Here is an 18,226-nt window from a genome sequence, read left to right as displayed (position 1 = left end):
GCATCTGGGTTCTTTTCAGCTTCTGGCTATTATAAATACGGCTGCTATGAACATAATGGAGCATGTTTCCTTGTTTTATGCTGAAGCATCTCTTGGGTATATGCTCAGGAGTGGTATAGCTGGGTCCTCAGGTAGTATTATGTCCAATTTCCTGATGAACCAGGAGAATGATTTCCAGAGTGGTTATACCAGGTTACAATCACACCAACAATAGAGGAGTACTCCTCTTTTTTCCAGATTCTCACCAGCATCTCCTGTTACCTGAGTTTTTTTTATCTTGGCCATTCTGACTGGTATGAGGTGTAATTTCAGGGTTGTTTCGATTTGCATTTCTCTGATCACTAAGGATGTTGAATATTTCTTTTGGTGCCTCTCAGTCATTCAAGTTTCCTCAGTTGAGAATTCTTTTTTCTAGCTCTGTACCTCATTTTGAATAGGGGTATTTGTTTCTCTGGAGTCTAACTTCTTGAGTTCTTAAATATAGAATATTAATATATAGAATATTAGCCCTCTATCAGTTGTTGGATTGCTAAAGATATTTTCTCAGTTTGTAGGTTGCCATTTTGTCCTATTGACAGTGTCCTTTGCCTTGCAGAAGCTTTCAGTTTTATGATATCCCATTTGTTTAGAGTTGATCTTAAAGCCTGAACCATTGGTGTTCTGTTCAGGAAATTTTCCCTCTTGCCAATGTGTTTGAGGCTTTTCCCCACTTTCTCTTCTATTAGATTCAGTGTATCAGGTTTTATTTGGAGGTCCTTGATACACTGGAACTAGACCTTTGTACAAAGAGATAAGAATGGATCAATTTACATTCCTCTCCATTCTGACTACCATTTGAGCCATTACCATCTGTTTAGTGTGCTGTCTTTAATGCACTGTACTGTTTTGACTTCTTTGTCAAATATCTGGTGACCATAGGTATGTGAGTTTAATTGTGAGTTTCCAATTCTATTTAATTTATCTACTTGTTTGTCTCTGTACCAATATCATGCCATTTTATTACTTTTACCCTGGGGTAGAGCTTTCAGTCAGGGACGGCGATTCCCCCAGAATTTCTCTTATTGTTGAGAATAGGTTTTGCAATCTTGTTTTTGTTTTTGCTGTTGTTGTTATTCCAGATGAACTTGAGAATTGCTCTTTCTATCTCTGTAAATAATTGAGTTGGAATTTTGATGGAGATTACATTGAATCTGTAGATTGCTTTTGGCAAGATGGTCATTTTTACTATATTAATCCTGCTGATCCATGTGCCTGGAAGATCTTCCCATCTTCTGCGTTGTTTTTCAAATTTTTTCTTCAGAGACTTGAAGTTCTTGCCATACAAATGTTTCACTTGCTTGGTTAGAGTCACACAAAGATATTTTATATTACTTGTGACTATCGTGAAGGTTATCATTTCTCTAATCTTATTCTTAGTCCATTAATCCTTTGAGTAGAAGAAAGCTACTGATTTGTTTGATTTAATTTTGAATGCAGCCACTTAGCTGAAGTTGTTTATCAGCTTTAAGAGTTTACTGGCATAATTTTTGGATATAGATGTCTGTTTTTTTGTGTTGTGTTTGTGTTTTGCATGTATGTCTATGTACCATGAACATGCAAAGCCCTTGAATGGTAGATGTGAATCTTGTATTCACTAGGATTGAAGTGAAAGTTAGTTTTGATCTACCATATTGATCCTGGAAATTAAATGAAACATGTACCCTCTAATTTTACTAGAGTTGTGTAAAGGCCAACCAACACAGTTCTTGAAGAAACTCCATTTTTTTTTTTTTGGAATTCAGTGTATAAATTCCAATTCAATGATAAAAATCACAAAGTCCTCTTGAAAAAGCATTGCATGGCACCTCTCCTTCCTTGGCAACAGCCAGTCATGATACAATAGCAGGGTCATGGTAAATTAGATAACCAAAGACATTCTGTAGAGAATAGATGATTTAGCCATCCTGTTTGTCAGGTGGTTTTGCCTCTGTGTTTGGTTCCTGCCAATTATGCCAGAAATGCAATTTTTAAAATATTAGCTTGCTGACCCATATAGGAACTCCCCAAGCTTGTTGTAACTACAATAAATACCTGCGCCCCTAGATGTGGGGCTCTCATTCCGATCCACTGTGACAGGAGAGTGAGTGACCTTGCTCCCAAGCTTGTAATAAAGACCTTTATGTGTTTGAATCAGAATTGGCTGCGATTTTCTGTTCGATGATCTTTGGGGTCCCTGTGACTTGGGTCAGTCTGACACATATTCATTGTAGTTGGTTTGCAAATATCCTGTGATCATTTTTCCAGTCTGAGAATATATAATTGGTATTGTTACTTACTTGTTGGTAGAATCACCACATTTCTTCTCTGATCATATCTTCGTATCTTCTCTGAGTGAGAGATATCATAATTGAAAATGAAAAGTGAAAGCCATTAGAACTGCCTCTACTAGGAGAAATTTCAATAAAAGAACAATATAAATCACTGGAGAGGTTACACAAAATATGACATCATCAAATACATGAACAATGTAAGTAGTGATTCTCACATTTCCTTTAACTCTCCGAATGTGCCAGAAGAGGAAAATCTATGAATCACTATTGATAAAAGTTTATGATATCAAAATCAATGAAATAGAAATCTTAATCATTATTACTCAGTTCATTAAAGCTGGTTGCAAGTGTCTTAATTTTTTGTTCTGCCTTCTATGCAGGTACCACTCATAGGTGGGCAGTGGGAACCATTCTTGAACAACCGTAAACTCTCATCTTTACAGTCAGGAGAAGTTTATGCAGTGAACATAGCTGTGAATTTATTTCTAGGTAAAAAAGTGATTAAATATGTTATTACATACTGACTCATGAGCTGCAACCAATGATTGTTCTGACAGTTTTGAACTTTCCAGGAGTATGATGGAAAATTGTTCAGAATGATATTCAGGGAAGGAGTGTATAGGTCTTGTGGAGATGTGAGAGCCACCCCTAAACTGAACACACAGTATATTTGCCTGCCCAGAAATAAACTGCTCTATCTCACTCATCAGAGCCATGCCACCAGAGTATCCAGAACTGTGTAAAACATATAACTCTGCTGTGATGGCTAAAGTGACTTAATATGGTGCAAGGCATCCCTGAAGGACTACTGACCTTTCCCTGAAGTGTCTGTGTGATCTTAGTGTCCTGCAAGTAAGATAAGAATAGGATAATGGTGATCCTTCTGTGAGGTATTTAACCACTTGTTTTCAGTTTGTTTGTTTGTTTTGCTTAACTATTCCTTCTATTGCCAGGTACAGGGGAGAGAAACAACTGAGGGGTGTAAAATAATTCTCTTGTCTAGCTGTGGATTCCACTGATAATTGTAATGTACTCCTTTGATATCCACCTTTTAAGCCCCTTCTTTAGCCCCCTTCAACACTGCTTGACTCTAAAGCTGTTGTCTTCCTGTTAGCAGTAAGAATACATTCATTTAATCTCAATTTGAATTGAGCCTGAATTTCAGTCTTTCCCAGAGAATTTGAACATCACAACAATCTGTCTAAATGGGAGGTAATGAGCTTGAAATAAATGCTTATTAAAAGTTACCTCAGTTAGTGGGTATTTCAATAGTTAAGTACATTTCTGGCATCATTGTTATTTATGAATCATCTTGCTTCCATTGTAGTAGGGTATTTCTTTTCTCTTCACACTAATAAAGAATTTCCATTGCATAACATCGGTAAACAATAGAAAAATGGCTAAGAAAAATGTGAAAGCTGAACATTCAAGTAGAATTAAGATTTCAAGAACTTGTAGAACTACCTTTTATAAGTTAGCACAAAATATCATCAAATATCTACTTGATACCTTCCACAGAAGAACAGAATACTTTCATAAATGAACATATCTGATTCCATTACTATATTAATCCTGCCAATCCATGAGCATGGGAGACCTTTCCATCTTCTGAGGTCTTCTTCAATTTCTTTCTTCAGAGTCTTGAAGTTCTTATTGTACAAATCTTTTACTTGCTTGGTTAAAGTCACACCGAGGTACTTTATATTATTTGGGTCTATTATGAATGGTGTCGTTTCCCTAATTTCTTTCCCGGCTTGTTTCTCTTTTGTGTAGAGGAAGGCTACTGATTTATTTGAGTTAATTTTATACCCAGCCACTTTGCTGAAGTTGTTTATCAGCTTTAGTAGTTCTCTGGTGGAACTTTTGGGATCACTTAAATATACTATCATATCATCTGCAAATAATGATATTTTGACTTCTTCTTTTCCGATCTGTATCCCCTTGATCTCCTTTTGTTGTCTGATTGCTCTGGCTAGAACTTCAGGAACTATATTGAATAAGTAGGGAGAGAGTAGGCAGCCTTGTCTAGTCCCTGATTTTGGTGGGATTGCTTCAAGTTTCTCTCCATTTAGTTTAATGTTAGCAACTGGTTTGCTGTATATGGCTTTTACTATGTCTAGGTATGGGCCTTGATTTCCTATTCTTTCCAGGACTTTTATCATGAAGGGGTGTTGAATTTCGTCAAATGCTTTCTCAGCATCTAATGAAATGATCATGTGGTTTTGATCTTTCAGTTTGTTTATATAATGGATCACGTTGATGATTTTCCGTATATTAAACCATCCCTGCATGCCTGGGATGAAGCCTACTTGCTCATGGTGGATGTTTGTTTTGGTATGCTCTTGGATTCGGTTTGCGAGAATTTTATTGAGTATTTTTGCGTCGATATTCATAAGGGAAATTGGTCTGAAGTTCTCTTTCTCTGTTGGGTCTTTGTGTAATTTAGGTATAAGAGTAATTGTGGCTTCATACAAGGAATCCGGTAGTGCTCCATCTGTTTCAATTTTGTAGAATAGTTTGGATAGTATTGGTATGAGGTCTTCTATGAAGGTCTGATAGAATTCTGCACTAAACCCGTCGGGACCTGGGTTCTTTTTGGTTGGGAAACCTTTAATGACTGCTTCTATCTCCTTAGGAGTTATGGGGTTGTTTAACTGGTTTATCTGTTCCTGATTTAACTTCGGTACCTGGTATCTGTCTAGGAAATTGTCCATTTCCTGAAGATTTTCAAGTTTTGTTGAATATAGGTTTTTGTAGTAAGATCTGATGATTTTGTGAATTTCCTCTGAATCTGTTGTTATGTCTCCCTTTTCATTTCTGATTTTGTTAATTTGGACGCACTCTCTGTGTCCTCTCGTTAGTCTGGCTAAGGGTTTATCTATCTTGTTGATTTTCTCAAAGAACCAACTTTTGGTTATGTTGATTCTTTCTATGGTCCTTTTTGTTTCTATTTGGTTGATTTCAGCTCTGAGTTTGATTATTTCCTGCCTTCTACTCCTCCTGGGTGTATTTGCTTCTTTTTGTTCTAGAGCTTTTAGGTGTGCTGTCAAGCTGCTGACATATGCTCTCTCCTGTTTCTTTCTGCAGGCACTCAGCGCTATGAGTTTTCCTCTTAGCACAGCTTTCATTGTGTCCCATAAGTTTGGGTATGTTGTACCTTCATTTTCATTAAATTCTAAAAAGTCTTTAATTTCTTTCTTTATTTCTTCCTTAACCAGATTATCATTGAGTAGAGCAATGTTCAATTTCCATGTATATGTTGGCATTCTTCCCTTATTGTTATTGAAGACCAGTTTTAGGCCGTGGTGGTCTGATAACATTTGTGGGATTATTTCCATCTTTCTGTACCAGTTGCGGCCCGTTTTTTGACCAACTATATGGTCAATTTTGGAGAAAGTACCATGAGGAGCTGAGAAGAAGGTATATCCTTTTGCTTTAGGAGAGAATGTTCTTTAAATATCCGTTAAGTCCATTTGGCTCATGACTTCTCTTAGTCTGTCTACGTCTCTGTTTAATTTCTGTTTCCATGATCAGTCCATTGATGAGAGTGGGGTGTTGAAATCTCCCACTATTTTTGTGTGAGGTGCAATGTGTGTTTTGAGATTTAGTAAGGTTTCTTTTACATATGTAGGTGCCCTTGTATTTGGGGCATAGATATTTAGGATTGAGAGTTCATCTTCGTGGATTTTTTCTTTGATGAATATGAAGTGTCCTTCCTTATCTTTTTTGATGACTTTTAATTGAAAATTGATTTTATTTGATATTAGAATGGCTACTCGAGCATGCTTCTTCTGACCATTTGCTTGGAAAGTTGTTTTCCAGCCTTTCACTCTGAGTTACTGTCTGTCTTTGTCTCTGAGGTGTGTTTCCTGTAGGCAGCAGAATGCAGGGTCCTCGTTGCGTATCCAGTTTGTTAATCTATGTCTTTTTATTGGGGAGTTGAGGCCATTGATGTTGAGAGATATTAAGGAATAGTGATTATTGCTTCCTGTTATATTCATATTTGGATGTGAGGTTATGTTTGTGTGCTTTTCTTCTCTTTGTTTTCTTGCCAAGACGATTAGTTTCTTGCTTCTTCTAGGGTATAGCTTGCCTCCTTATGTTGGGCTTTACCCTTTATTATCCTTTGTAGTGCTGGATTTGTAGAAAGATATTGTGTAAATTTGTTTTTGTCATGGAATATCTTGGTTTCTCCATCTATGTTAATTGAGAGTTTTGCAGGATACAGTAACCGGGGCTGGCATTTGTGTTCTCTTAGGGTCTGTCATCATCAATCCAGGATCTTCTGGCCTTCATAGTTTCTGGCGAAAAGTCTGGTGTGATTCTGATAGGTCTGCCTTTATATGTTACTTGACCTTTTTCCCTTACTGCTTTTAATATTCTTTCTTTATTTTGTGCGCTTGGTGTTTTGACTATTATGTGACGGGAGGTGTTTCTTTTCTGGTCCCATCTATTTGGAGTTCTGTAGGCTTCTTGTATGCCTATGGGTATCTCTTTTTTTAGGTTAGGGAAGTTTTCTTCTATGATTTTGTTGAAGATATTTACTGGTCCATTGAGCTGGGAGTCTTCACTGTCTTCCATACCTATTATCCTTAGGTTTGATTTTCTCATTGAGTCCTGGATTTCCTGTAAGTTTTGGACCAGTAGCTTTTTCTGCTTTACATAATCTTTGACAGTTGAGTCAATGATTTCTATGGAATCTTCTGCTCCTGAGATTCTCTCTTCCATCTCTTGTATTCTGTTGGTGAAGCTCGTATCTACAGCTCCTTGTCTCTTCTTTTGGTTTTCTATATCCAGGGTTGTTTCCATGTGTTCTTTCTTGATTGCTTCTATTTCCATTTTTAATTCCTTCAACTGTTTGATTGTGTTTTCCTGGAATTCTTTCAGGGATTTTTGTGACTCCTCTCTATGGGCTTCTACTTGTTTATTTATGTTTTCCTGGAATTCTTTCAGGGATTTTTGTGATTCCTCTCTGTAGCCTTCTACTTGTTTATTAATGTTTTCCTGTGTTTCTCTAAGGGAGTTCTTCACGTCTTTCTTGAAGTCCTCCAGATCATGATCAAATATGATTTTGAAACTAGATCTTGCTTTTCTAGTGTGTTTGGATATTCCGTGTTTGCTTTGGTGGGAGAATTGGGCTCCAATGATGCCATGTATTCTTGGTTTCTGTTGCTTGGGTTCCTGCGCTTGCCTCTCGCCATCAGATTATCTCTAGTGTTACTTTGTTCTGCTATTTCTGACAGTGGCTAGACTGTCCTATAAGCCTGTGTGTCAGGAGTGCTGTAGACCTGTTTTCCTGTTTTCTTTCAGCCAGTTATGGGGACAGAGTGTTCTGCTTTCGGGCGTGTAGTTTTTCCTATCTACAGGTCTTCAGCTGTTCCTGTGGTCCTGTGTCTTGAGTTCACCAGGTAGGTCACTTGTAGCAGAAAATTTTGTCTTACCTGTGGTTCTGAGGCTCAAGTTTGCTCGTGGGGTGTTGCTTATGAGCTCTCCGCTGCGGCAGCAACCAGGAAGATCTGCGCTGCCCTTTCCAGGAGCTTCCGTGCACCAGGGTTCCAGATGGCGCTTGGTGTTTTCCTCTGGCATCAGAGAGGTGTGAGAGTGCAGTCTCTACTGGTTTCCCAGGCGTGTCTGCCTCTCTGAAGGTTTGGCACTTCCTCCCACGGGATTTGGGTGCAGAGAACTGTTTATCCAGTAGGTCCCTTCAGGTTCTGGCAGTGTCTTAGACACAGCGGACCTGCTGCTCCTGGGCCCTCCTCTACGGGAACCCAGAGGCCGTATACAGTTTCCTCTTGGGCCAGGGATGTGAGCAGGGGTCGCCATAGATATTTTGTTCAGGAAATTTTCTCCAGTGCCCATGTGTCAGAGATGCTTCCCCATTTTTTCTTCTATTAGTTTGAGTGTATCTGGTTTGATGTGGCGGTCCTTGATCCACTTGGATTTAAGCTTTGTACAGGGTGATAAGCATGGATTGATCTGCATTCTTCTACATGCTGACTTCGAGTTGAACCAGCACCATTTGCTGAAAATGCTATCCTTTTTCCATTGGATGGTTTTGGCTCCATTGTAAAAAATCAAGTGACCATAGGTGTGTGTGTTCATTTCTGGGTCTTCAATTCTATTCCATTGGTCTATTTGTCTGTCTCTGTACCAATACCATGCAGTTTTTATCACTAATGCTCTGTAATACTGCTTGAGTTCAGGGATAGTGATTCCCCCTGAAGCCCTTTTATTGTTGAGGATAGTTTTAGCTATCCTGGGTTTTTTGTTATTCCAGATGAATTTGCAAATTGTTCTGTCTAACGCTTTGAAGAATTGGATTGGTATTTTGATGGGGATTGCATTGAATCTGTAGATCGCTTTTGGTAAAATGGCCATTTTTACTACATTAATCCTGCCGATCCATGAGCAGGGGAGATCGTTCCATCTTCTTAGGTCTTCAATTTCTTTCTTCAGAGTCTTGAAGTTCTTATTGTACAGATCTTTTACTTGCTTGGTTAAAGTCACACTAAGGTACTTTATATTATTTGTGACTATTATGTAGGGTGTCGTTTTCCTAATTTCTTTCTCAGCTTCTTTTTCTTTTGTGTAGAGGAAGGCTACTGATTTATTTGAGTTAATTTTATACCCAGCCACTTTGCTGAAGTTGTTTATCAGCTTTAGTAGTTCTCTGGTGGAACTTTTGGGATCACTTAAATATACTATCATATCATCTGCAAATAGTGATATTTTGACTTCTTCTTTTCCAATCTGTATCCCCTTGATCTCCTTTTGTTGTCTGATTGCTCTGGCTAGAACTTCAAGAACAATATTGAATAAGTAGGGAGAGAGTGGGCAGCCTTGTTTAGTCCCTGATTTTATTGGGATTGCTTCAAGTTTCTCTCCATTTAGTTTAATGTTAGTGACTGTTTTACTGTATATGGCTTTTACTATGTTTATGAATGGTCCTTGAATTCCTATTCTTTCCAGGATTTTCATCATGAAGGGGTGTTGAATTTTCTCAAATGCTTTCTCAGCATCTAATGAAATGATCATGTGGTTTTGTTGTTTCAGTGTGTTTATATAATGGATCACGTTGATGGTTTTCCGTATATTAAACCATCCCTGCATGCGTGGGATGAAGCCTACTTGATCATGGTGGATGATTGTTTTGATGTGCTCTTGGATTCGGTTTGCCAGAATTTTATTGAGTATTTTTGCGTCGATATTCATAAGGGAAATTGGGCTGAAGTTCTCTTTCTCTGTTGGGTCTTTGTGTAATTTAGGTATAAGAGTAATTGTGGCTTCATACAAGGAATCCGGTAGTGCTCCATCTGTTTCAATTTTGTAGAATAGTTTGGATAGTATTGGTATGAGGTCTTCTATGAAGGTCTGATAGAATTCTGCACTAAACCCGTCGGGACCTGGGTTCTTTTTGGTTGGGAAACATTTAATGACTGCTTCTATTTCCTTAGGAGTTATGGGGTTGTTTAACTGGTTTATCTGTTCCTGATTTAACTTCGGTACCTGGTATCTGTCTAGGAAATTTTCCATTTCCTGCAGATTTTCAAGTTTTGTTGAATATAGGCTTTTATAGTAAGATCTGATGATTTTTTGAATTTCCTCTGAATCTGTAGTTATGTCTCCCTTTTCATTTCTGATTTTGTGAATTTGGACACACTCTCTGTGTCCTCTCATTAGTCTGGCTAATGGTTTACTATCTTGTTGATATTCTCAAGAACCAACTTTTGGTTCTGTTGATTCTTTCTATGGTCCTTTTTGTTTCTACTTGGCTGATTTCAGCTCTGAGTTTGATTATTTCCTGTCTTCTACTCCTCCTGGGTGTATTTGCTTCTTTTTGTTCTAGAGCTTTTAGGTGTGATGTGAAGCTGGTGACATATGCTCTCTCCTATTTCTTTCTGCAGGCACTCAGAGCTACTAGTTTTCCTCTTAGCACAGCTTTCATTGTGTCCCATGAGTTTGGGTATGTTGTACCTTCATTTTCATTAAAATTCTAAGAAGTCTTTAATTTCTTTCTTTATTTCTTCCTTGACCAGGTTATCATTGAGTAGATCATTGTTCAACTTCCACGTATATGTGGGCATTATTACCTTATTGTTATTTATGACCAACTTTAGGCCGTGGTGGTCTGATAGCACGCATGGGATTATTTCTATCTTTCTGTTCCTGTTGAGGCCCGGTTTTTGACCAATTATGTGGTCAGTTTTGGAGAAAGTACCATGAGGATCTGAGACGAATGTATATCCTTTTGTTTTAGGATAGAATGTTCTATAAATATCTGTTAAGTTCATTTGGTTCATGATTTCTCTTAGTCTGTCTACATCTCTGTTTAATTTCTGTTTCCATGCTCTATCCATTGATGAGAGTGGAGTGTTGAAATCTCCTACTATTATTGTGTGAGGTACAATGTGTGTTTTGAGCTTTAGTAATGTTTCTTTAATGTATGTACGTGCCCTTGTATTTGAGGCATAGATATTTAGGATTGAGAGTTCATCTTAGTGGATTTTTCCTTTGGTGAATATGAAGTGTCCTTCCTTATCTTTTTTGATGACTTTTTGTTGAAAATTTATTTTATTTGATATTAGAATGTCTACTCCAGCTTGCTTCTTCTGACCCTTTGCTTGGAAAGTTGTTTTCTAGCCTTTCACTCTGAGTTACTGTCTGTATTTGTCTCTGAGGTATGTTTCCTGTAGGCAGCAGAATGCAGGGTCCTCATTGCGTATCCAGTTTGTTAATCTATGTCTTTTTATTGGGGAGTTGAGACCATTGATGTTGAGAGATATTAAGGAATAGTGATTATTGCTTCCTGTTATATTCATATTTGGATGTGAGGTTATGTTTGTGTGCTTTTCTTCTCTTTGTTTTCTTGCCAAGATGATTAGTTTCTTGCTTTTTCTAGGGTGTATCTTGCCTCCTTATCTTGGGCTTTACCATTTATTATCCTTTGTAGTGCTGGATTTGTAGAAAGATATTGTGTAAATTTGGTTTTGTCAAGGAATTTCTTTGTTTCTCCATCTATGTAAATTGAGACTTTTGCAGGATACAGTAACCAGGGATGGCATTTGTGTTCTCTTATGGTCTGTGACATCTGTCCAGGATCTTCTGGGTGAGAAGTCTGGTGTGAATCTGATAGGTCTGCCTTTATATGTTACTTGACCTTTTACCCTTACTGCTTTTAATATTCTTTCTTTTTCTTTATTTTGTGCATTTGGTGTTTTGACTATTATGTGTCAGGAGGTGTTTCTTTTCTGGTCCCATCTATTTGGAGTTCTGTAGGCTTCTTGTATGCTTATGAGTATCTGTATTTTTAGGTTAGGGAAATTTTCTTCTATGATTTTGTTGAAGACATTTACTGGTCCTTTGAGCTGGGAGTCTTCACTCTCTTCTATACCTATTATCCTTAGGTTTGATATTCTCATTGAGTTCTGGATTTCCTCTATGTTTTGGATCAGTAGCTTTTTCCACTCTACATTATCTTTGACAGTTGAGTCAATGATTTCTATGGAATCTTCTGCTCCTGAGATTCTCTCTTCAACTCTTGTATTCTGTTCGTGATGCTTGTATCTATGGCTCCTTGTCTCTTCCTTTGGTTTTCTATATCCAGGGTTGTTTCCATGTGTTCTTTCTTGATTGCTTCTATTTCCATTTTTAATTCCTTCAACTGTTCGATTGTTTTTTCCTGGAATTCTTTCAGGGATTTTTGTGACTCCTCTCTATAGGCTTCTACTTGTTTATTAATGTTTTCCTGTGTTTCTCTAAGGGAGTTCTTCATGTCTTTCTTGAAGTCCTACAGCATCATGATCAAATATGATTTTGAAACTAGATCTTGCTTTTCTGGTGTGTTTGGGTAGTCCATGTTTGCTTTGGTGGGAGAATTGGGCTCCGATGATGCCATGTAGTCTTGGTTTCTGTTGCTTGGGTTCCTGTGCTTGTCTCTCGCCATCAGATTATCTCTAGTGTTACTTTGTTCTGCTATTTCTGACAGTGGCTAGACTGTCCTATAAGCCTGTTTGTCAGGAGTACTGTAGACCTGTTTTCCTGTTTTCTTTCAGCCAGTTATGGGAACAGAGTGTTCTCCTTTTGGGCGTGTAGTTTTTCCTATCTACAGCTCTTCAGCTGTTCCTGTGGTCCTGTGTCTTGAATTCACCAGGCAGGTCGCCTGAAGCAGGAAGGTTTGTCTTACCTGTGGTCCCGAGGCTCAAGTTTGCTCGTGGGGTGTTGCTTATGATCTCTCCACGGCCGCAGCAACCAGGAAGATCTGTGCCACCCATTCCGGGAACTTCTGTGCACCAGGGTTCCAGATGGTGTTTGGAGTTTTCTTCTGGAGTCAGAGATATGGGCAGAGTGTAGACTCTTCTGGTTTCCCAGGTGTGTTTGCCTCTCTGAAGGTTTAGCTCTCCCTCCCACGGGATTTGGGTACAGAGAACTATTTATCTGGTCGGTCCCTTCATGTTCCAGTGGTGTCTCAGACGCAGCCAACTTGCTGCTCCTGTGCCCTTATCCAAGGGAACCCAGAGGCAGTATACAGTTTCCTCTTGTGCCAGGAATTTGGGCAGGGTTGGGCAGTGTTGGTGGTCTCTTCTGCTCTGCAGTCTCAGTAGTGCCCACCTCTCCCGGCGGTGAGCTCTCTCTCCCACGGGGTTTGGGAGCCTTTTATTCAATTTTCTATGTGGATAGAAAAAGTTCTATACTTTAAAGTTCTATACTTTAATTTTTGACATTCTACCTTGTTTAAAGTGAGTTGAATACAAAATACATGTTCTTTAGCGTAGAATATTTACATTCACTGTGCACTGCATTAACTACGTGTGCTGGTTTCAGCGAGAAAAGGTATTATTGTTAATAGAGCTTCTTTGTTTTTTACTTTTCAAGTAACTAATCTTACATATTACTTGTCTGGATGATTCTGCAACAAGGATTTTCACTCTCTGTCAGCCTTAGTTTTCTTTTCTTTCTTTCTGTTTTTTTCTTTTCATCGTTATTAACTTGGGTATTTCTTATTCACATTTTGATTGTTATTCTCTTATCCCGTTTCCCGGCCAACATCTCCCTAACACCTCCCAGTCCCCTTCTCTATGGGTATTCCCTTCCCCATTCTCCCCCCATTACCACCCTCCCTCCAAAAATCACGTTCCCTGGGGGTTCAGTCTTGGCAGACCAAGGGCTGCCCCTTCCACTGGTGCTTTTACTAGGCTATTCATTGCTACCTATGAGGGTGGAGCCCAGGGTCAGTCCATGTATAGTCTTTGGGTCGTGGCTTAGTCCCTGGAGAAGTGGTTGGTTGGCATTGTTGTTCATATGGGGTATCAAGCCCCTTCAAGCTCTTCCAGTCCTTTCTCTGATTCCATCAACGGGGGTCCCGATCTCAGTTCAGTGGTTCAATGATGGTATTCGGCTATGTATGAGCTACATTCTGGCTGTGTCTCTCAGGAGAGATCTACATCCAGTTCTTGTTGGCCTGCACTTCTTTGCTTCGTCCATCTTATCTAGTTTGCTGGCTGTATATGTATGGGCTACATTTGGGGCAGGCTCTGAATGGGTGTTCCTTCTGAGTCTGTTCTAAACATTGCCTCCCTATTGCCTCCTAAGGGTATTCTTGTTCCCCTTTTAAAGAAGGAATGAAGCATTCACATTTTGGTCATCCTTCTTCAGTTTCACATGTTCTGTGCATCTAGGGTAATTCGAGCATTTGGGCTAATAGCCACTTATCAATGAGTGCAAACTATGTGTGATTTTCTGTGATTGGATTACCTCACTCAGGATGATATTTTCCAGTTACATCCATTTGCCTATGAATAACATAAATTCATTGTTTTTTGATAGCTGAGTAATATTTTATTGTGTAGATATACCACATTTTTTGTATCCATTCTTCTGTTAAAGGGCATCTCGGTTCTTTCCAGCTTCTGGCTATTATAAATAAGGTGACTATGAACATATGGAGCACATGTCTTTGTTATATGTTGGTGCATCTTTAGGGCATATGCCCACGAGAGGTATAGCTGGGTCCTCAGGTAGTTCAGTGTCCAATTTTCTGAGGAACCTCCAGACTGATTTCCAGAATGGTTGTGCCAGTCTGCAATCCCACCAACAATGGAGGAGTGTTCCTCTTTCTCCACATCCTCTACAGCATCTGCTGTCACCTGAGTTTTTGATCTTAGCCATTCTCACTGGTGTGAGGTGAAATCTCAGGGTTTTTTTGATTTGCATTTCCCTTATGACTAAAGAAGTTGAATATTTCTTTAGGTGTTTCTCAGCCATTCGGCATTCCTCAGCTGTGAATTCTTTGTTTAGCTCTGAACCCCATTGTTTAATAGGGTAATTTGTCTCCCTGCATTCTAACTTCTGCAGTTCTTTGTATATTTTGGATATAAGCCCTCTTTCAGTTGTAAGATTGGTAAAGATCTTTTTCCAATCTGTTGGTTGTCATTTTGTCTTAACAACAGTGCCTTTGCCTTAGAGAAGCTTTGCAGTTTTATGAGATCCCAATTGTCGATTCTTGATCTTAGAGCATAAGCCATTTGTGTTTTGTTCAGGAAATTTTCTCCAGTGCCCATGTGTCAGAGATGCTTCCCCACTTTCTCTTCTATTAGTTTGAGTGTATCTGGTTTGATGTGGAGGTCCTTGATCTACTTGGACTTAAGCTTCATACAGGATGATAAGCATGGATAGATCTGCATTCTTCTACACGCTGACTTCCAGTTGAACCAGCACCATTTGCTGAAAATGCTATCTTTTTTCCATTGGATGGTTTTGGCTCCTTTGTCAAAAGTCAAGTGACCATAGGTGTGTGAGTTCATTTCTGGGTCTTCAATTCTATTCCATTGGTCTATCTGTCTGTCTCTGTACCAATACCATGCAGTTTTTTTTTAACACTATTGCTCTGTAATACTGCTTGAGTTCAGGGATAGTGATTCTTCCGGAAGTCCTTTTATTGTTGAGGATAGTTTTAACTATCCTGGGATTTTTGTTATTCCAGATGAATTTACAAATTGTTCTCTCTAACTCTCTGAAGAATTGGATTGCCATTTTGATGGGGATTGCATTGAATCTGTAGATCGCTTTTGGTGAAATGTCCATTTTTACTACATTAATCCTGCAAATCCATAAGCATGGGAGGTCTTTCCTTATTCTAAGATCTTCAATTCCTTTCTTCAGAAGCTTGAAGTTCCTATCATACAGATATTTCACTTGCTTGGTTAAAGTCACACCAAGGTGTTTCATATTATTTGGTAGTACTATGAAGGGTGTCGTTTCCCTTTTAATTCTCAGCTGGTTTCTCTTTTTTGTAGAGGAAGGCTACTGATTTATTTGAGTTAATTTTATAAACAGCCACTTTGCTGAAGGTGTTCCTCAGGTTTAGTAGTTCTCTCGTGGAACTTTTGGGATCACTTAAATATACTAATATATCATCTGCAAATGGTGATATTTTGACTTCTTCCTTTCCAATCTTTATCCCTTTGATCTCCCTTTGTTGTCTGGTTGCCCTGGCTAGAACTTCGTGAACTATATTGAATAGGAAGGGAGAGAGTGGGCAGCCCTGTCTAGTCCCTGATTTTAGTGGGATTTCTTCAAGGTTCTCTCCATTTAGTTTAATGTTAGCTACTGGTTTGCTGTATATGGCTTTTACTATGTTTAGGTATGGGCCTTTAATTCCTATTCTTCTAGGAGTTTTATCATGAAGGGGTGTTGAATATTGTCAAATGCTTTCTCAGCATCTAATGAAATGATCATGTGGTTTTTATCATTCGGTTTGTTTATGTAGTGGATTACGTTGATGGTTTTCAGTGTCTTAAATCTTCCCTGCATGCCTGGGATGAAGCCTACTTGATCATGATGGATGACTGTTTTGGTGTGCTCTTGGATTCTATATTCCAGAATTTTATTGAGTATTTTTCTTTCAATATTCATAAGGGAAATTGGTCTGAAGTTCTCTTGCTTTGTTGGGTCTTTGTGTGGTTTAGGTATAAGAGTAATTTTGCCTTCATGGAAGGAATTTGATAGCTCTCCATCTGTTTCAATTTTGTAGAATAATTTGGATAGTATTGGTATGAGGTCTTCGATGTTCGCTGATAGAATTCTGCACTGAACCCATCTGGCCATGGGCACTTTTTCATTGGGAGACTTTTTTTTTTTTCCGCAGCTGAGGACCAAACCCAGGGCCCTGCGCAAGCGCACTACCACTGAGCTAAATCCCCAACCCCCGGTTGGGAGATCTTTAGTGACTGCTTCTACTTCTTTAGAAATTATGGGGTTCTTTAAATGGTTCATTTTTTCCTGATTTAACTTCGGTACCTGGTTTTTGTTTAGGAAATTGTCCTTGTCCTGCAGATTTTTAAGTTTTGTTGAATATAGGCTTTTGTAGTAAGTAGGATCTGATGATTTTTTGAATTTCCTCTGATTATAAAGTTATCTCTCTCTTTTCATTTCTGATTTTGTTAATTTGGACACATTCTCTGTGTCTTCTCATTAGTCTGGCTAATGTTTTTTTCTATCTGGTTTATTTTCTCACAGAACCAACTTTTGGTTCTGTTGATTCTTTCTATGGTCCGTTTTGTTCCTACTTGGTTGATTTCAGCTCTGAGTTTGATTATTTCCTGCCTTCTACTCCTCCTGGGTGTATTTCCTTCTTTTTGTTCTAGATCTTTTAGGTGTGCTGTCAAGCTGCTGATATATTCTCTTCTGTTTCTTTCTGCAGGCACTCCAAGCTACGAGTTTTCCTCTTAGCACAGCTTTCATTGTGTCCCATAATTTTGGGTATGTTGTACCTCCATTTTCATTAAATTCTAAGAAGTCTTTAATTTTTCTTTATTTCTTCCTTGACCAGGTTATCATTGAGTAGAGCTTTGTTCAACTTCCATATATATGTGGGTGTTCTTCCCTGATTGTTATTGAAGACCAGCTTTAGCCCGTGGTGGTTTGATAGGATGCATGGGATTATTTCTATTTTTCTGTATCTGTTAAGGCCTGTTTTATGACCAATTATATGGTCAATTTCGGAGAAAGTATCATGAGGTTTCGGGAAGAAAGTGTATCCTTTTGTTTTAGGATAGACTGTTCTATAAATTTCTTTTAAGTCCCTTTGGTTCATGACTTCTCTTATTCTGTCTATGTCTGTTTAATTTCTGCTTCCATGCTCTATCCATTGATGAGAGTGGGGTGTTGAAATCTCCTACAATTATTGTGTGAGTTGCAATGTGAGCTTAGAGTTTTAATAAGGTTACTTTTATGTATGTAGGTGCCCTTATATTTGGAGCATAGATATTTAGGATAGACAGTTCATCTTTGTGGATTTTTCCTTTGATGAATATGAAGTGTCCTTACTTAACTTTTTAAATGACTTTTGGTTGTAAATCGATTTTATTCAATATTAGAATGGCTACTCTAGCTTGCTTCTTCAGACCATTTGCTTGGAAAGTTGTTTTTCAGCCTTTCACTCTGCGGTAGTGTCTGTCTTTGTCTCAGAGATGTGTTTCCTGTAGGCTGCAGAATGCAGGGTCTCATTGCATATCCAGTTTGTTAATCTATGTCTTTTTATTAGGGAGATGAGACCATTGATGTTTAGAGATATTAAAGAATAGTTTTTACTGCTTCCTGTTATAATGCAGGTGCCCTTGTATTTGGAGCATAGATATTTAGGATTGACAGTTCATCTTGGTGGATTTTTCCTTTGATGAATATGAAGTGTCCTTCCTTAACTTTTTGGTTGAAAATTGATTTTATTCGATATTAGAATGGCTACTCCAGCATGCTTCTTCTGACCATTTGCTTGGAAAGTTGTTTTCCAACCTTTTACTCTGAGGTAGTGTCTGTCTTTGTCTCTGAGGTGTGTTTCCTGTAGGTAGCAGAATGCAGGGTCCTCATTGCATATCCAGTTATAGATAACCATTGTTAATCTATGTCTTTTTATTGGGAAG

Source organism: Rattus norvegicus, chromosome 1 (genome assembly GCF_036323735.1).
Source record: "Rattus norvegicus strain BN/NHsdMcwi chromosome 1, GRCr8, whole genome shotgun sequence".
In the NCBI taxonomy this organism is placed as follows: Eukaryota; Metazoa; Chordata; class Mammalia; order Rodentia; family Muridae; genus Rattus; species Rattus norvegicus.
The sequence above is the reverse complement of the archived record's forward strand: the minus strand, read 5'-3'. Positions refer to the sequence as shown.